The sequence below is a fragment of the Ranitomeya imitator genome, chromosome 5 (assembly GCF_032444005.1).
Source record: "Ranitomeya imitator isolate aRanImi1 chromosome 5, aRanImi1.pri, whole genome shotgun sequence".
Classification (NCBI taxonomy): domain Eukaryota; kingdom Metazoa; phylum Chordata; class Amphibia; order Anura; family Dendrobatidae; genus Ranitomeya; species Ranitomeya imitator.
The window spans coordinates 48,071,529-48,092,579 of NC_091286.1; positions in this window are offsets into that span (position 1 = coordinate 48,071,529).

Here is a 21,051-nt window from a genome sequence, read left to right on the forward strand (position 1 = left end):
CTTTCCTATCCTCGGTCTATTCAGTAAGTCGGGCCTCACTTTGCTAAATCTATTTCATCTCTGTGTTTGTATTTCATCTTACTCACAGTCATTATATGTGGGGGGCTGCCTTTTCCTTTGGGGAATTTCTCTGAGGCAAGGTAGGCTTATTTTTCTATCTTCAGGGCTAGTTAGTTTCTCAGGCTGTGCCGAGTTGCATAGGGAGCGTTAGGCGCAATCCACGGCTACCTCTAGTGTGGTGTGTTAGGATTAGGGATTGCGGTCAGCAGAGTTCCCACGTCTCAGAGCTCGTCCTTTGTTTTTGGTAATTGTCAGGTCACTTTGTGTGCTCTGAACTTCAATGTCCATTGTGGTTCTGAATTACCTGTTCAGAACAGTACTGGAGGCCCAAAGTACTAATGCTTCTCAATACAGGGAAAAGAGAAGTTCTGAGACCATTTTTTTCTCTTTGCACTGTGTTCTGTCTTTCTTTTTCCCTTTACATCAGGGTGGTTCAGAACACAGGTGTGGACATGGACATTCAAGGTCTGTTCTCTTTGATTGATAATCTCGCTATAAATGTACAGAATATTCAAGATTTAGTGGTTCAGAATCCTATGTTAGAACCTAAAATTCCTATTCCTGAGTTATTTTCTGGAGATAGAGCTAAGTTTTTGAATTTTAAAAATAATTGTAAACTATTTCTGGCTTTGAAACCCCGCTCCTCTGGTGACCCAGTTCAACAAGTTAAGATCATTATTTCTTTATTACGTGGCGACCCTCAAGACTGGGCATTTTCCCTTGCGCCAGGAGATCCTGCATTATGTAATATTGATGCGTTTTTTCTGGCTCTCGGATTGCTGTACGACGAACCAAATTCAGTGGATCAGGCAGAGAAAAATTTGCTGGCTCTGTGTCAGGGTCAGGATGAGATAGAGATTTATTGTCAGAAGTTTAGAAAGTGGTCCGTGCTCACTCAATGGAATGAATGTGCGCTGGCAGCTATTTTCAGAAAGGGTCTCTCTGAAGCCCTTAAGGATGTCATGGTGGGATTTCCTATGCCTGCTGGTCTGAATGAGTCTTTGTCTTTGGCCATTCAGATCGGTCGACGCTTGCGCGAGCGTAAATCTGTGCACCATTTGGCGGTATTATCTGAGCATGAACCTGAGCCTATGCAGTGCGATAGGACTTTGACCAGAGCTGAAAGGCAAGAACACAGACGTCAGAATGGGCTGTGTTTCTACTGTGGTGATTCCACTCATGCTATCTGCGATTGTCCTAAGCGCACTAAGCGGTTCGCTAGGTCTGCCACCATTGGTACGGTACAGTCGAAATTTCTTTTGTCCGTTACTTTGATCTGCTCTTTGTCTTCCTATTCTGTCATGGCATTTGTGGATTCAGGCGCTGCCCTGAATTTGATGGACTTGGAGTTTGCTAGACGCTGTGGATTTGTCTTGGAGCCCTTGCAGTGTCCTATTCCATTGAGAGGAATTGATGCTACGCCTTTGGCCAAGAATAAGCCTCAGTATTGGACCCAGCTGACCATGTGCATGGCTCCTGCGCACCAGGAGGATATTCGCTTTCTGGTGTTGCATAATCTGCATGATGTGGTCGTGTTGGGGTTGCCATGGCTACAAGTCCATAACCCAGTATTAGATTGGAAATCAATGTCTGTGTCCAGCTGGGGTTGTCAGGGGGTACATGGTGATGTTCCATTTCTGTCTATCTCATCATCCACCCCTTCTGAGGTCCCAGAGTTCTTGTCTGATTACCGGGATGTATTCGATGAGCCCAAGTCCAATGCCCTACCTCCGCATAGGGATTGTGATTGTGCTATCGATTTGATTACTGGTAGTAAGTTTCCTAAGGGTCGACTGTTTAATTTATCTGTACCTGAGCACGCCACTATGCGGAGTTACGTGAAGGAGTCTTTGGAGAAGGGTCATATTCGCCCGTCATCGTCGCCATTGGGAACGGGGTTCTTTTTTGTGGCCAAGAAGGATGGTTCGCTGACACCTTGTATTGATTACCACCTTCTAAATAAAATTACGGTCAAATTTCAGTACCCCTTGCCACTGCTGTCTGATTTGTTTGCTCGGATTAAGGGGGCTAGTTGGTTCACCAAGATAGATCTTCGTGGTGCGTATAATCTTGTGCGTATTAAACGGGGCGATGAATGGAAAACAGCATTTAATACGCCCGAAGGCCATTTTGAGTACCTGGTTATGCCATTCGGATTTTCTAATGCTCCATCAGTGTTTCAGTCCTTTATGCATGACATCTTCCGAGAGTACCTGGATAAATTCCTGATTGTATACTTGGATGATATTTTGGTCTTCTCGGATGATTGGGAGTCTCATGTGAAGCAGGTCAGAATGGTGTTCCAGGTCCTGCGTGCTAATTCTTTGTTTGTGAAGGGATCAAAGTGTCTCTTTGGTGTTCAGAAGATTTCATTTTTGGGGTTCATTTTTTCTCCTTCTACTATCGAGATGGACCCTGTTAAAGTTCAGGCCATTTATGATTGGACTCAGCCAACATCTCTGAAGAGTCTGAAGAAGTTCCTGGGCTTTGCTAATTTTTATCGTCGCTTCATCGCTAATTTTTCTAGCATTGCTAAACCGTTGACTGATTTAACCAAGAAGGGTGCTGATGTGGTCAATTGGTCTTCTGGTGCTGTGGAAGCTTTTCAGGAGTTGAAGCGTCGTTTTTCTTCTGCCCCTGTGTTGTGCCAACCAGATGTTTCGCTTCCGTTCCAGGTCGAGGTTGATGCTTCCGAAATTGCAGCAGGGGCTGTTTTGTCGCAGAGAAGTTCTGATTGCTCGGTGATGAAACCATGCGCCTTCTTTTCCAGGAAATTTTTGCCTGCTGAGCGAAATTATGATGTTGGCAATCGAGAGTTGCTAGCCATGAAGTGGGCATTCGAGGAGTGGCGTCATTGGCTTGAAGGAGCTAAGCATCGCGTGGTGGTCTTGACTGATCACAAAAACTTGACTTATCTCGAGTCTGCCAAACGGTTGAATCCTAGGCAGGCTCGTTGGTCGCTGTTTTTCTCCCGTTTTGACTTTGTGGTTTCGTACCTTCTGGGCTCTAAAAATGTGAAGGCGGATGCCCTGTCTAGGAGTTTTGTGCCCGATTCTCCGGGTTTGTCTGAGCCGACGGGTATTCTCAAAGAGGGGGTAATTTTGTCTGCCATCTCCCCTGATTTGTGGCGGGTGCTGCAAAAATTTCAGGCTAATAGACCTGACCATTGCCCAGCGGAGAAACTGTTTGTCCCTGATAGGTGGATGAATAAAGTTATCTCTGAGGTTCATTGTTCGGTGTTGGCTGGTCATCCTGGAATCTTTGGTACCAGAGATTTGGTGGCTAGATCCTTTTGGTGGCCGTCTCTGTCGCGGGATGTGCGTTCTTTTGTGCAGTCCTGTGGGATTTGTGCTCGGGCTAAGCCCTGCTGTTCTCGTGCCAGTGGGTTGCTTTTGCCCTTGCCGGTCCCGAAGAGGCCTTGGACACATATCTCTATGGATTTTATTTCGGATCTCCCCGTCTCTCAAAGAATGTCGGTCATTTGGGTGGTTTGTGATCGCTTCTCTAAGATGGTCCATTTGGTGCCCTTGTCTAAATTGCCTTCCTCCTCTGATTTGGTGCCGTTGTTTTTCCAGCATGTGGTTCGTTTACATGGCATTCCAGAGAACATCGTTTCTGACAGAGGTTCCCAGTTTGTTTCGAGGTTTTGGTGAGCCTTTTGTGCTAGGATGGGCATTGATTTGTCTTTTTCCTCGGCTTTCCATCCTCCGACAAATGGCCAGACTGAACGAACCAATCAGACCTTGGAAACATATCTGAGATGTTTTGTTTCTGCTGATCAGGATGATTGGGTGTCCTTTTTGCCTTTGGCTGAGTTCGCCCTTAATAATCGGGCCAGCTCGGCTACTTTGGTTTTGCCGTTTTTCTGCAATTCTGGGTTCCACCCTCGTTTCTCTTCAGGGCAGGTTGAGTCTTCGGACTGTCCTGGTGTGGATACTGTGGTGGATAGGTTGCAGCAGATCTGGACTCATGTAGTGGACAATCTGACTTTGTCCCAGGAGAAGGCTCAACGTTTCGCTAACCGCAGGCGCTGTGTGGGTCCCCGACTTCGTGTTGGGGATTTGGTTTGGTTGTCATCTCGTTATATTCCTATGAAGGTTTCCTCTCCTAAATTTAAGCCAAGTTTCATTGGTCCATATAGGATTTCTGAGGTTCTTAATCCTATGTCTTTTCGTTTGACTTTTACAGCTTCTTTTTCCATCCATAACGTGTTCCATAGGTCATTGTTGCTTAGATACGTGGCACCTGTGGTTCCATCTATTGATCCTCCTGCTCCGCTTTTGGTTGAAGGGGAATTGGAGTATATAGTGGAGAAGATTTTGGATTCTCGTGTTTCGAGACGGAAACTCCAGTATCTGGTTAAGTGGAAAGGTTATGGTCAGGAAGATAATTCCTGGGTCTTTGCCTCTGATGTCCATGCTGCCGATCTGGTTCGTGCCTTTCATGTGGCTCATCCTGGTCGGCCTGGGGGCTCTGGTGAGGGTTCGGTGACCCCCTCCTCAAGGGGGGGGGTACTGTTGTGAATTCTGTGGCCAAGCTCCCTCCTGTGGTCGAGAGTGGTACTTCGGCTGGTTCGGTCTATGAGCTTCCTTTGGTGGATGAGAGTGGTACTGCGGCTTCTGAGTTTCCTTCCTCAGGTGATGAGGTTAAGTCGTTAGGTGCTGCTCTATTTAACTCCACCTGGTGCTTTGATCCTGGCCTCCAGTCAATGTTCTAGTATTGGTCTTGCTTCCTCCTGGATCGTTCCTGTGGCCTGTCTATCCTGCATAAGCTAAGTTTTGCTTGTGTTATTTTTGTTTGCTATTTTTTCTGTCCAGCTTGCTATATTTGTTTTTCTTGCTGGAAGCTCTGAGACGCAGAGGGAGCACCTCCGTACCGTTAGTCGGTGCGGAGGGTCTTTTTGCCCCTCTGCGTGGTTGTTTGTAGGTTTTTGTGTTGACCGCAAAGCTATCTTTCCTATCCTCGGTCTATTCAGTAAGTCGGGCCTCACTTTGCTAAATCTATTTCATCTCTGTGTTTGTATTTCATCTTACTCACAGTCATTATATGTGGGGGGCTGCCTTTTCCTTTGGGGAATTTCTCTGAGGCAAGGTAGGCTTATTTTTCTATCTTCAGGGCTAGTTAGTTTCTCAGGCTGTGCCGAGTTGCATAGGGAGCGTTAGGCGCAATCCACGGCTACCTCTAGTGTGGTGTGTTAGGATTAGGGATTGCGGTCAGCAGAGTTCCCACATCTCAGAGCTCGTCCTTTGTTTTTGGTAATTGTCAGGTCACTTTGTGTGCTCTGAACTTCAATGTCCATTGTGGTTCTGAATTACCTGTTCATAACAGATGTCAGTCACTGGTAGGACCACCCACAAGACCAAAAAAGCCATCAGTGACTGACAATGTGTGCATACAAGGATGTCAGTCACTGGTAGGACCACCCACAAGACCAAAAAAGCCATCAGTGACTGACAATGTGTGCATACAAGGATGTCAGTCACTGGTAGGACCACCCACAAGACCAACAAAGCCATCTGTGACTGTGTGCATACAAGGATGTCAGTCACTGGTAGGACCACCCACAAGACCAAAAAAGCCATCAGGACAGACAATGTGTGCATACAAGGATGTCAGTCACTGGTAGGACCACCCACTGGACCAAAAAAGCCATCAGTGACTGACTGTGTGCATACTAGGATGTCAGTCACTGGTAGGACCACCCACTGGACTAAAAATCCTAGAAAGTGCAGGGTTTCAATGATGAGAAAACAGGTTACACTTAGTCTTTTCTCACAAAATATATACCACAATACACCTCATTCATTTATACATTCGCCGAGGCTGAAAAAGAGAAAAAAATCTAAGCTATATTTATCTCTAATATATAATGCATCACACAGGGGTGACCTCTTATGTTTTCAGTGCAGTCGCCTATATCTGGATGCAGGAGAACCTGACTTTGGGCTTTTATGTGCCACAACGGGTCATATATCCCGTACACAGCCCCCAACATGGATGGACAGTGGCTGTAACATTACCCTGTAACTCTAGCCTGGGCTGGGGGGGATACGCTTACAGAAGCATCTCAGGAATGGTCTGTTCTCTGCTAATTTCTGATTTGGAAACAGTATAGAAAGTGGACATGATACGTGGTGTTTGAAACCTTTGTCAGCAACTTTTTTGTTTGTACAGTGTGAGTGAAGTGATGAATATAATGTTATAAAGTGATATAATGATATGTATCAGTCCTCATCAAATCAGAAAATTCAACATTTTCAACCATTCTTTGTCCTTTATTATTAATGCTGATATTTGATTTTTTTTATTCACATAAAGCTTTATTTTTAATCTCATTTTCAACCATGATAGAATAGTATCAGAGGCTTTAGTGCCACGGCGTCATTAATATCATCCATAGTTACCTGCTACAAGGCCATCATGCTCCTCCATTCCGCCCTGCGGGGAACATGTGGGACCCATTCAGCCAGTAGCTGCTATCAAGGTGTGCGAGCCCCATCTTCAATGGCTTTTTTACTAATGGTCACAGACACAGAGAAAGCAAAGGCAACAAAAAGTGATTTTCCATGCTATTGTTTGGGAAAATAGTATCCATCAGTGTTCTGACATTGTGATCTACTTCATGTTTAGCCAGCAGGGTCCTAATATACGAGGGGCGTTCATTAAAGATTTCTCCTGACCCACTTCTATTTATCACAGCACCGTAAAACTGCACATGTGTAATGATATAAGTCTCTATAGTTTACTTTCCAATTTGCAACTCAGAACTGATAACGGTCTTGATTTTGCAGATGCTGAAGTGGTGTGAGGTTTGATAATGGACCCAGTGGAATACACAGCAGTCATCAAGTTCCTTTACTTGAAAGGCCGCACACCGATGAGATGAAAGAGGTTTATAGTGATGATTCCCCATCATATGATGTAGTCAAGGACCCTGGCATCGTCAGTTCAAATGTGGTCGGACTTTGGTGCAAACAGCTCCAATTCCAGGGTGACCCCACTCTGCTATTGATGAACACACCATCCAGCAAGTGGAGGTCACCATTTTGGAAAATCACCGCATAACCGTTCGCCACCTAGCCCAAAATGTCAAGATTAGTGTGGGGTCTGTGTAAAAAATCATCGAAACAGAGGCGTAGCTAGGGTTTTGGTCCAGGGGGGTGAAATTTCTGAGTGGGCCCCCTAACCAGGTAACCTTCATTACAATTCGGTGACGCGCCCTAATACTGGAGGAGAACCTCAGCAGATGACCGCGCTATTACTGAAGATAATCTCTATATAACGACCAACATGGATATTACCGCCATATGGTCAGTGGTAGATACTAGCCCTACAGAGCATATAAGAGATCACTGCACAGTTACAGATAATGTCTTACCACTGATGTTCTCTGATGGAATCGTTCAATTTTCCCATCTTTCCCATCTGGTCCAGACCGACATGACAACCTCTTCCAGCCAGGACTCGTCTGCAGAGAATACAACAAAGACACATTTCACTTCTCATCTTCCAGCCCCATCACCATCTATTCCCAACCTGCACAAACTCCTCATCCTGCTGATTCCCCAAATACTGAGCCGCTGCTGCCATATGTGTCCCTATTATTGACCCTGATACCCCAATACTGAGCCGCTGCTGCCATATGTGTCCCTATTATTGACCCTGATACCCCAATACTGAGCCGCTGCTGCTGTATGTGTCCCTATTACTGCCCCTGATACCCCATTACTGAGCCGCTGCTGCCATATGTGTCCCTATTATTGACCCTGATACCCCAATACTGAGCCGCTGCTGCCGTATGTGTCCCTATTACTGCACCTGATACCTCAATACTGAGCCGCTGCTGCAGTATGTGACCCTATTACTGCACCTGATACCCCAATACTGAGCCGCTGCTGCAGTATGTGACCCTATTACTGCACCTGACACCCCAATATTGAGCCGCTGCTGCCCTATGTGTCGCTATTACTGCACCTGATACCCCAATACTGAGTCGCTGCTGCCCTATGTGTCCCCATTACTGCACCTGATACCTCAATACTGAGCCGCTGCTGCAGTATGTGTCCCTATTACTGCACCTGATACTTCAATACTGAGCCGCTGCTGCAGTATGTGTCCCTATTACTGTCCCTGATACCCCAATACTGAGCCGCTGCTGCCCTATGTGTCGCTATTACTGCCCCTGATACCCCAATACTGAGCCGCTGCTGCCTTATGTGTCGCTATTACTGCACCTGATACCCCAATACTGAGCCGCTGCTGCCATATGTGTCCCTATTACTGCACTTGATACCTCAATACTGAGCCGCTGCTGCCGTATGTGACCCTAATACTGCACCTGATACCCCAATACTGAGCCGCTGCTGCCGTATGTCTCCCTATTACTGCCCCTGATACCCCAATACTGAGCCGCTGCTGCCATATGTGTCCCTATTACTGCCCCCAGACTGTTTGATGGCTGTTTGATGGCTCCAACACTGTATGATGGCCCCTTCACTGTAATCTCCACACTGTATGATGGCCCACTTCCATATAGTATAATCCACGAGTTAATCCTAAATATAGTATAATGCACTCCCCATAGGTCTCCATATAGTATAATGCACTCCCCATAAGCCTCCATATAGTATAATCCACCCCCATAGGACTCCATATAGTATAATGCACTTGCCATAGGACTCCATATAGTATAATGCACTCACAATAGGCCTACTCTATAGCACAAGGCAGTACCCATAGGCATACTCTATAGCACAAGACAGAACCCCATAGGCAGACCCTGTAGTATAAGACAGCACCCCATAGGTAGACCCTGTAGTATAAGACAGCACCCCATAGGCAGACCCTGTAGTATAAGGCAGCACCTCATAGGCAGATCCTGTAGTATAAGGCAGCAACCCATAGGCAGACCCTGTAGTATAAGGCAGCCCCCATAGGCAGACTCTAGTAAAGGCAGCACCCCATAGGCAGACCCTGTAGTATAAAACAGCACTCCATAGGCAGACCCTGTAGTAAAAGTCAGTACCCCCATAGCCAGATTCTGAAGTATAAGGCAGCACCCATATAGGCAGCTCCTGAAGTATAAGGCAGCCCACCTATAGGCAAATCCTGAAGTATAAGGCAGCCCCCCATAGGCAAATCCTGAAGTATAAGGCAGCCCCCTATAGGCAGATCCTGAAGTTTAAGGCAGCCCCCCTATAGGCAGATCCTGAAGTATAAGGCAGCCCCCCATAGGCAGATCCTGAAGTATAAGGCAGCCCCCCATAGGCACATCCTGAAGTATAAGGCAGCCCCCCTCTAGGCAGATCCTGAAGTATAAGGCAGCCCCACCTATAGGCAGATCCTGAAGTCTAAGGCAGCCCCCATAGAAAAAACAATAAATAAATACCTCTCTTCCTCCTTGTTCCAGCGGTGCTCCGACCTCCCGTTCATCTTCTGACAGCGGGCGCCGGGTGGTGACGTCCACTGTCAGCGTCACGCGCCGATACAGTTACAGTAGCGTAGCTCCCGGTGGGCCCCCTCCGAGCACCGGGCCCGGGACAATGGCCCCCTTTGCCCCCCGGTAAGCTACCCTACTTCATCGAAGACAAACTTGACATACATAAGGTAGTCGTTTGCTGGGTTCACCGGCTGCTCACACCTTTCCAAAAGCAAGAACGAGTCGAATGCTCTCAGGCTCTATTGACAATGTGCCAAGGAAACCAGGAGGACACAACAGACTGATCACACAGGATGAAAGCTGGGTCCATCACTGTGATCCTGAGACTAACGTCCAGTCAATGCAATGGAAGCATCATGACTCACCGCCTCCAAAGAAGGCACGTGTCCAACCTTCGTCAGGCAAGGTCATGCTCACAGAATTTTGGGACCAGCACCGAGTAGTATTGATGGATTTCCTAGCAAAGAGGCATACGGAAATTGTGGGAGGCCATCAAAATCAAGAGACGTGGCATGCTCACCAAAGGTGTCCGCCTTCTGCAAGACAATGCACCAGTTCACAATTCACATGTTGCCCAAATGGACGCACGCTCCTGTGGCTTTGAAATTCTACAGCATCCCCATTATTCACCTGACCTCGCACCATCGGACTTCCACCTCTTTCCAACAATGAAGTTATTTTTGAAGGGCAAGCATTTTCCAGATAATGAGACTCTGATTTCCAACGTGGCTTTTGGAGCAACCTGACGACTTCTACAAGCGAGGTGTTTAAAGAGATGGGAGAAGTGTGTGTCCCTAGGTGGCACCTATGTAGAGAAGGACTAATAACTTTGCCAGTCTTTAATGAACGCCCCTTGTATGTCTATTTCTTTTTACAAAATGGAATTACTTACATGTTAAGGGTAAATGCCAATGCTTCTTCATTCAGAGTCCCTTGTGAGGAGAAGAAGCCCTATAATGTCCCAAGGTACAGTGGTGGGCGAGCAGCCAGAGGAAAGACTTAGGCCACGTGCACACGTTGCGGAAAGTGGTGCGGATTTTTCCAGACTGATTTCGGTAAAATCCGTAGGTAATCTGCACTGCGGATTTCCTGCGGAATTACCGCGGATTTACCGCGATTTTGTGCGGATTCCACCTGCGGTTTTACACCTGCGGATTCGTATTATGGAGCAGGTGTAAACCGCTGCGGAATCCGCACAAAGAATTGACATGCTGCGGAATAAACAACGCTACGTTTCCGCGCGTTTTTTCCCGCAGCATGTGCACTCGTGATATAGTTTTCCATAGGTTTACATGGTACTGTAAACTCAGGGAAAACTGCTGCGAATCCGCAGCGGCCAATCCGCTGCGGATCCACAGCAAAATCCACAACGTGTGTACATACCCTTAGGGTATGTTTCCACGTGCAGGAAACGCTGCGTGTTTGACACTGCAGAGACTCGCAGCATCAAACACGCAGCGTCCAGATGTTACAGAATAGTGGAGGGGATTTAATTAAATCCCATCTCCACTATGCGTGGTAACACGCATCCGGTGGCTCTGCGACTCTGGACATGCGGCGCGTCTTTTAAGATCGCAGCATGTCCATATACCTTGCGGCAACGCTGCGCCGCCGCAAGATATAGCACAGGGCCCTATGTGTGGGGTGCGATGATCCCGGATGTGCGCTATGAACACATCCGGCATAATTGCATCCCAGAAGGGGGTGGAGCTTAGCGCAGAGCGGGTTTGCCGCTCCGACGAAACCGCTGGCCATCCTGATTGTGGACACGTACCTTTATACTCTGCTGCGATCTTGCTTTTTTACCGAAATCATTCCTACTCCATAATGCAATGTTATATTTTATAATATAAAGTAGTAGCAGAGCTCCTTATTCCAGCACTGCATTAAAAGGTTATTCTCAGCATACATCTTCAGGAGCGCACCACTCCTCTGCCTCCTGGCTTTCATTTTGCAAGGAGTGGTGCGCTCCCGATGATTAACAGTTCAGACCAGAGGGCATGGCTTCTGGCCTAAATTGTGCACTCTCTGGTATTGATCGGGGGTGATCTGGTCAGCTTCAGACCAGTGATATTAAGGCTACTTTCACACTAGCGTCGGATTCGGTCCGTCGCATTGCGTCGGGCCGAGATTCCGACGCTAGCGTTTGATGCACCACACAACGGGTGCAGCGGATGCATTTATTCGGCGCATCCGCTGCCCCATTGTGAGGTGCGGGGAGGTGGGGGCGGAGTTCCGGCCGCGCATGCGCGGTCGGAAAAAGCGGTCCGTCGGCAGCAAAAAACGTTACATTTAACGTTTTTTGCTCCCGGCGGTCCGCCACTACACGGCGCAACCGTCGCACGACGGTTGCGACGTGTGTCAATACGTCGCAATGCGTCGGTAATGTTACTCTATGGGGCAAAAACGCATCCTGCAAACAATTTGCAGGATGCGTTTTTTCCCCTAAACGACGCATTGCGACATATTCAAAAAAATGCCAGTGTGAAAGTAGCCTAAGTCTACAGCATTATTAAAAGGAGGCACAAAAAGTCTCATTATTAAAAGAAGGTACAATGAGGGTCATTAATATAAGGAGGTACAATGAGGGTCATTATAAGGAAGCACAATGAGGGGAATTATAAGGAAGCACAATGAGGGTCATTATAAGGAAGCGCAATGAGGGTTATTATAAGGAGGCACAATGAGGGGCATTAATATAAGGAGGCACAATGAGGGTCATTAATATAAGGAGGTACAATGAGGGTCATTATAAGGAAGCACAATGAGGGTTATTATAAGGAGGCACAATGAGGGGCATTAATATAAGGAGGTACAATGAGGGTCATCATAAGGAAGCACAATGAGGGTTATTATAAGGAGGCACAACGAGGGTCATTAATATAAGGAGCACAATGAGGGTCATTAATATAAGGAGGTACAATGAGGGTCATTATAAGGAAGCACAATGAGGGTTATTATAAGGAGGCACAATGAGGGGCATTAATATAAGGAGCACAATGAGGGTCATTAATATAAGGAGCACAATGAGGGTCATTAATATAAGGAGGTACAATGAGGGTCCAATGAGGGTCATTATAAGGAAGCACAATGAGGGTTATTATAAGGAGGCACAATGAGGGGCATTAATATAAGGAGGCACCATGAGGGTCATTAATATAAGGAGGTACAATGAGGGTCATTATAAGGAAGCACAATGAGGGTTATTATAAGGAGGCACAATGAGGGGCATTAATATAAGGAGGCACAATGAGGGGCATTATTATAAGAAGTTACAGGGGGCATTATTATTATTATTATTATTATTAGGAGGCCCGGGGGAAATTATTATTAGGAAGCCCAGGGGACTTAATTTTTATAATAATAATAATAATAATAATTTTATTTATATAGCGCCAACATATTCCGCAGCGCTTTACAAATTATAGAGGGGACTTTTACAGACAATAGACATTACAGCATAACAGAGATCACAGTTCAAAATAGATACCAATAGGAATGAGGGCCCTGCTCGCAGCTACAATCTAGGAGGATAAAGGGGAGACACGAGAGGTGGATGGTAACAATTGCTTTAGTTATTCGGACCAGCTATAGTGTAAGGCTCAGGTGTTCATGTAAAGCTGCATGAACCAGTTAACTGCCTAAGTATGTAGCAGTACAGACACAGAGGGCTAATAACTGCATAAAGTGTATGAGAACATGATACGAGGAACTTTTTTTTTTATGATAGGCCACACCGGGATCATTAGGTTAATGTGTTGAGGCGGTAGGCCAATCTGAACAAATGAGTTTTTAGGGCACGCTTAGGCTACTTTCACACTAGTGTCGGAATCTCCACGTCGCAATGCGTCGGGCAGAGATTCCGACACTAGCGTTTAACGGACTGCACAACGGAGGCAGCGGATGCATTTCTCCGGCGCATCCGCTGCCCCATTGTGAGGTGCGGGGAGGTGGGGGCGGAGTTCCGGCCACGCATGCGCGGTCGGAAAAAGCGGTCCGTCAGGAGCAAAAAACGTTACATGTAGCGTTTTTTGCTCCCGACGGTCCGCCAAAGCACGACGCATCCGTCGCACGACGGATGCGACGTGTGGCAATCCGTCGCAATGCGTCGTCAATACAAGTCTATGGGGAAAAAACGCATCCTGCAAGCACTTTTGCAGGATGCGTTTTTTCTGCAAAACGACGCATTGTGACGGATTGCAGAAAACGCTAGTGTGAAAGTAGCCTTAAAACTGTGGGGATTGGGGATTAATCGTATTAACCTGGGTAGTGCATTCTAAAGAATCGGCACAGCACGATTATAAGAAACGGAGCAACCATGTGATGTTCACAAGAGATTTTTGCATAAATGAAGGAGAGCTATTTAGTGCAGTATCATTTTTTTAATTGATTTTTTATAAGGATAAATACCGTAATATGTGCTCTGCTCTAATAGAGCAGAATAACATTTGTTAAAGGGCCACTGTCACCCCCCTCTAGCCGTTATAAACTAAAAGAGCCACCTTGTGCAGCAGTAATGCTGCATTCTAACAAGGTGGCTCTTTTAGTTTTAGGTTCAAGTATACCCCAAATAAAGCGGTTTTATACTTAGCCACAATTCCTGTCTCTAGCCAGGGAGGCGGGTCCTCACTCCCCAGCTCTAACCGCTCCTCTGCCGTCACTCCAATCTTCCTGCGCTTTCAGCGCCGCCCCCTCAGCGCTGTGTACGTTTCAAAACCGGCGCCTGCGCAGTGTACTGCTGTGCTGCGCAGACGCAGTAAGCTCTGGCCGTCTGACGTCCCAGCCAGGCTTGCAGACTGCGCCTGCGCGGGCATTCCGGCCAGCCACCTTTGGAATCCCCACCCCGCACTGTGCATAATGCATAACACAGTGCGGGGCGGGGATTCCAAAGGTGGCTGGCCGCAATGCCTGCGCAGGCGCAGTCTGCAAGCCTGGCTGGGACGTCAGACGGCCAGAGCTCACTGCGTCTGCACAGCACAGCAGTACACTGCGCAGGCGCTGGTTTTGAAACGTACACAGCGCTGAGGGGGGCGGCGCCGAAAGCGCAGGAAGATTGGAGTGACGGCAGAGGAGCCGTTAGAGCTGGGGAATGAGGACCCGCCTCCCTGGCTAGAGACAGGAATTGTGGCTAAGTATAAAAACGCTTTATTTGGGGTATACTTGAACCTAAAACTAAAAGAGCCACCTTGTTAGAATGCAGCATTACTGCTGCACAAGGTGGCTCTTTAGTTTATAACGGCTGGAGGGGGTGACAGTGGCCCTTTAAAGGGAATCCGTCAGTAGGATCAACCCTCTATATGGGCATGCAGGTCATATTAAGAAGAATAAAATGATACCTTCATATCTGTGATCTAATGTCTTATTCCAGAAAAATCCACTTTTTTCATAATATGTAAATGAGCTTTTAAGATCTATGGGCTGGACATAGATCTCTCTGAGAATCTTCTTCCAGAGCTTATTTTACATAAAAGGGATGAGTTACCAGTGTGAGACATGTAATGACTGACAGTCTGCTCTCCTGATGTACATGTTTCACACTGGTATCACCTCCTTTCATTTAAAATAAACTCTGGAGGCAGATTCTCCTGGAGATCTATGTCCAGCCCATAGTCCTGAACAGTTGATTTACAGTACATGTTAAGGCCTGTTTCAGACGTTAGTGGCTCCGGTACGTGTGGTGACAGTTTCCTCACGTATCGGAGACACTGACTCACGTAGACACATCAAAATAAATGTGTCTCTGCACATGTCAGTGTGTTCTCACGGACCGTGTGTCCGTGGGCAAAACACGGAGACATGTCCGCGTTTCTCCGGCAGCACAGTCCGCAAAGCGTCCCGCACACGGAGAACAGTGTGCACTCTCCTCCGTGTGCACGTACCACTGCAGCGCTGTCCCCTGCTTTTGGTGCTGAAGCCGGCATTCATTCCTTCTCCCCAGCAGTGTTCGCTGGAGAGAAGGAATGAAAAATCAAGGTTTTTTTTTTTTGTTAAAAATAAAGTTTGGGGTCACCTCCCGCCTCCCACCCCCCCGTGCGCCCGTCCGAATGCAGAGAAATACTCACCCACGATGCCTCCTCTCAGCTCCTGCAGCCTGTCCTGTGTGAGCGGTCACGTGGTACTGCTCATTACCGTGATGAATATGCGGCTCCACCTCCCATAGGGTGACCCCAAACTTTATTTTTAACAAAAGAAAAATAAAAAAACCTTGATTTTTCATTCCTTCTCTCCAGCGAACGCTGCTGGGGAGAAGGAATGAATGCCGGCTTCAGCACCAAAAGCAGGGGACAGCGCTTAACTGTAGCGCTGTCTCCTGCACGGTCCGTGTGGTCCTCAGTCGGCACACAGCTGCCGCACATGTGCCACACTGATGTGCCACATGAGCACACGGATACGGATAACTCCGGTACCGGAATTATCTGGACGTGTGAGACTAGCCTAAGAGAAATATGGATGTCTTTGAAATAAAACATTGGATTGCAGATATCAAAGTATCATTTTCTTAAACTTTCTATGACCTATATGCCAATATAGACAGCATAGGAAGGTTCAGACAGTTGTATTCAAAATTGTTTGCTTTTCATCCACAAAAATACTGACGATTTTTCATCCATATGTCCTCATTTTCACACATACCACTAATTACATTTCTGTGTCTCTTAGCAGCTCAGATATTTGAGCCTTGGCATTTTGTTCATGAACTAGAGAGCCCTGGATGTATAGTTTTAAGACTCCGCAGAAACCAGTGTTGCAGCAGATGGAAAACACATAAAAAGGTGAATTTAAGATTGGCAAGGAATACATGCTGTGCTATTCACTTTTGGAAGATATGGGTGTCTGCTGGAAGGGCTCTTTTAATCAGCAGCTTCCAATCTGCTAGCAAAAAAGATATTTCCTGACCTTGCTTCCATAAATCTATGTTTAGCTCCAGTGACTCCTTTCTTTCTCACCACCCACGTATATCCATACATACTAACTGCACGAGTAGGTGGAACAGTCACCTTTTACATCTGCAACCATTTGGCCAATATTTCCACAGCTCTGATTCCATCTAGATCTTTTCCAATAAGATCAGCAAATAATTTTCCTTTTATGTTACATTGTTTATGCTGGATGAACACATAGAATTTTGCACTATTTTTATGACTTTTTCATTTTTTTTCATATTTTTTTTTTAATAAAAATGCTATTTTATACTGCTTTAAGATTTATACCAAATTATTGAAAAATCTATATACAGCGTTTCTAGTTTTGGACATTTTCAGATTTTTTTTAATGCAAAATGCTATGGATGTAGAGTTTTTAAATACATTTTTACCTATATAAAACAATTCCTAAAGAAGCCGATGGTAAAAGAAAAAAAAGGCATGTTCTAAATGTGAAAAAAATGCAAAACATTAAAAATGCTATGAAAAATACTTAACCCCTTCACCCCCGAGCCTGTTTTCACCTTAAAATTCTGACCACTGTCACTTTATGTGGTAATACCTCTAAAATGTTTCAATGGATCCCAGTGATTCTGAGACTGTTTTTTCATGACATACTGTACTTCATGATAGTGGTAAAATTTAATCGATATGACTTGTGTTTATTTGTGAAAAAAATCAGAGAGTCATATCATACAAAATAATTAATAAATAACATTTCCCACGTGTCTACTTTACATCAGCGCAATTTTGGAAGCATAATTTTTTTTGTTAGGAAGTTTTAAGGGGTAAAATTTAACCAGCGATTTCTCATTTTTCCAACAAAATTTACAAAACCATTTTTTAGAGACCACATAACATTTGAAGTGACTTTGAGAGGCCTATTTGACAGAAAATATTCAAAAGTGACACCATTCTAAAAACTGCACCCCTCAAAGGGCTCAAAACCACATTCAAGAAGTTTATTAACCCTTAAGGTGATTCACAGAAACTTTTGGAATGTGAAAGGAAAAAATGAACATTTAACTTTTTGTCACAAAAAATTTTACTTTAGACCCCAAATTTTTTATTTTTGCAAAAGTAACAGGAAAAAATGGACCCCAAAATTTGTTGTGCAATTTCTCCTGTGTACACTGATACCGCATGTGTGGTGGAAAACTACAGTTTGGGCACACAGCAGGGCTTGGAGGGAAAGGAGCACCTTTTGACTTTTTGAATGCAAAATTTTCTGGAATAATTAGCTTATGCCATGTCGTGTTTGGATAGTCACGATGTCCCAAAACAGTGGAAACCCCCCACAAGTGACAACATTTTGTAAACTAGACCTCTCAGGAAACTTATCTAGATGTTTTGTGAGCACCTTGAACCCGCAGGTGCTTCACAGAACTTTACAACGTTGAGCCGTAAAAATAAGGAAAAAAAAAATCAAATTTTTGCCCCAACTTTTTTCTTTTTACAACGAAATGGACCCCAATATTTGTTGTACAATTTCTCCTGAGTACGCCGATATCCCATATATGGTTGAAAACTACTTCTGAGGCACAGTGCTAAGCTCAGAAGGGAAGAAGCTCCATATTTGAGTTCACATTTTGCTGGACTGATTTAAGAGTGCCATGTCACCTTGGCAGAGCCCCTGAGGTGCCAGAACAGCAGAACCCCCCATATGTGGCACAATTTTACAAATTACACCTCTCCATGAATTCATCTAGGGGTGCAGTGATCATATGGACACAACAGATGAGTCACAGAACTTTATACCATTGGGCAATGAAGAAAAAAATAATTTTTACCACCAAAATTTTGTTTTAGCCCCCGATTTAACATTTGCACATTGGAAATGGGTAACATTTGCAGAAAGGTTTGTCCCACAATTTCTACTGAATGTAGAAATACCCCAAATGTGGCTGTTTAGTACTGCTTAGCCATATGACGAGACTCAGGAGGGACAGAGCGCTATTCAAATAGTGCTCCGTCTCTCACGAGTCTCGCCGTATGGCTAAAGCACTAGTATCATACAGGAGGCATCCTTGAGCACAGAATTTCCTAGAATATTTTGTGGACTCCACATACAAAGCCCCTATGTGCCAGAAGAGCAGAATCCCCTCCCAAGTGAGTCATGTGATGGCTTTTTTTTTTTGCAGAACGAGTTGACGTTTTATTGGTACCATCTTTGGGCACATGACATTTTTTGATCGCTTTTTATTCAGATTTTTGGGAGGTAGAATGAACAAAAACCAGGAATTAAGTTTTTTTTTAGTAGTGTTCCGCGTGTGGTAAAATTTATGGGGCAGCTTTATTTTTCGGGACAGTACGATTACAATGATACCCCATTTATATTTTTTTAATGTTTTGGCGCTTTTACACAGTAAAAACTTTTATAGAAAAAATAATTCTTTTTTAATCGCTTTATTGTGAGAGCTATAACTAGTTTATTTTTCTGCTGATGGAGCTGTATGGCAGCTTTATTTTTTTGTGGGACAAGATGATGATTTCATGGGTACCGCTTTTTATTCCACTTTTTGTTCGGCGGTATAATGATAAAGCGTAATTTTTTGCATTGTTTTTTTTTTACGGTGCTCACTAAAAGGGTTAACTAATTAGACAGTTTTATAGGTCGGGTCGGTTCGGACACAGCGATACCAAATATGTGTACTTTTATTGTTTGTTGTTTTTTTCATAATATTTATGGATACTATATACTTTTTACTGTTTTTATTATTTTGTTATTTTTTTTAAATATATACAGTATATATATATATATATATATATATATATATATATATATATATATATATACATTACTCAAAAAAATAAAGGGAACACTTAAACAACAGAATTGAACTCCAAGTAAATCAAACTTCTGTGAAATCAAACTGTCCACTTAGGAAGCAACACTGATTGACAATCAATTTCACATGCTTAAGGAAGAAAAGAAGAAAGTTAAGAAGAAATTGGCTGCAGCGCTCACGTGGCATAACAATATCAGGAAGTGTCAGCAGATCCGGCTCCTTGAGAGCAGTTACTGGGTCTGGGGGTCTCCTTTAGTCTTCAGCGTAGTTTTGGATATCGCCTGCCATAGGTTTATATGTTACATTTCTTCTTTTCTTCCTTTTCGCAGAAAACAATTTCACATGTTGTTGTACAAATGAAATAGACAACAGATGGAAATTATTGGCAATTATCAAGACACCCTCAATAAAGGAGTGGTTCTGCAGGTGGGGACCACAGACCACATCTCAGTAACAATGCTTTCTGGCTGATGTTTTGGTCACTTTTGAATGTTGATTGTGCTTTCACACTTGTGGTAGCAAGAAGGTTTGCTGTGTCTGTCAGCATAGTGTCCAGAGGCTGGAGGCGCTACCAGGAGACAGGCCAGTACACCAGGAGATGTGGAGGGGGCCGTAGGAGGGCAACAACCCAGCAGCAGGACGCTACCTCAGCCTTTTTGCAAGGAGGAGCACTGCCAGAGCCCTGCAAAATGACCTCCAGCAGGTCACAAATGTGCATGTGTCTGCACAAACGGTTAGAAACCGACTCCATGAGGATGGTCTGAGTGCCCGTTGTCCACAGATGGGGGTTGTGCTCACAGCCCAACACCGTGCAGGACGCTTGGCATTTGCCACAGAACACCAGGATTGGCAAATTCGCCACTGGCGCCCTGTGCTCTTCACAGATGAAAGCAGGTTCACATGGTGACATGTGACAGACTTGACAGAGTCTGGAGATGCCGTGGAGAGCAATCTGCTGCCTGCAACATCCTTCAGCATGACCGGTTTGGCAGTGGGTCAGTAATGGTGTGGGGTGGCATATCTTTGGAGGGCCGCACAGCCCTCCATGTGCTACCATATGTTGGTGCGGTTGGCCCTGGGTTCCTCCTAATGCAGGACAATGCCAGACCTCATGTGGCTGGAGTGTGTCAGCAGTTCCTGCAAGATGAAGGCATTGAACCTATAGACTGGCCGCCCATTCCCCAGACCTGAATCCGATTGAACACATCTGGGACATCATGTCTCGCTCCATCCACCAACGTCACATTGCACCACAGATTGTCCAGGAGTTGGCGGATGCTGTAGTCCAGGTCTGAGAAGAGATCCCTCAGGACACCATCCACCGCCTCATCAGGAGCATGCCCAGGCATTGTAGGGAGGTGATACAGGCACAAGGAGGCCACACACACTACTGAGCATCATTTCCTTATCTTGAGGCATTTCCACTGAAGCAGGATCAGCCTATAATTTGATTTTCCACTTTGATTTTGAGTATCATTCCAAATCTAGACCTCCATGGGATATTCAATTTTATTTACATTGATAATTTTTATGTATTACTGTTCTCAACACATTCCACTGTGTAATAAACAAAGATTTGCAACTGAAATATTTCATGCAGTGATATCTAGGATGTGGGACTTTAGGCTCCCTTTATTTTCTTGAGCAGTATATATATATATATATATATATATATATATATATATACATATATATATATATATATAATTTTTCTGATTTCCAAAAATATATTTTTACAACTTTTTTTTTTAATTTTTTTACCCGGGTCACAAAAAAGGTCAATGATTGGGACCCCACTATGACGTTCCGGAGTCTCCGATCCAAGGGTAGAGAAACTGTC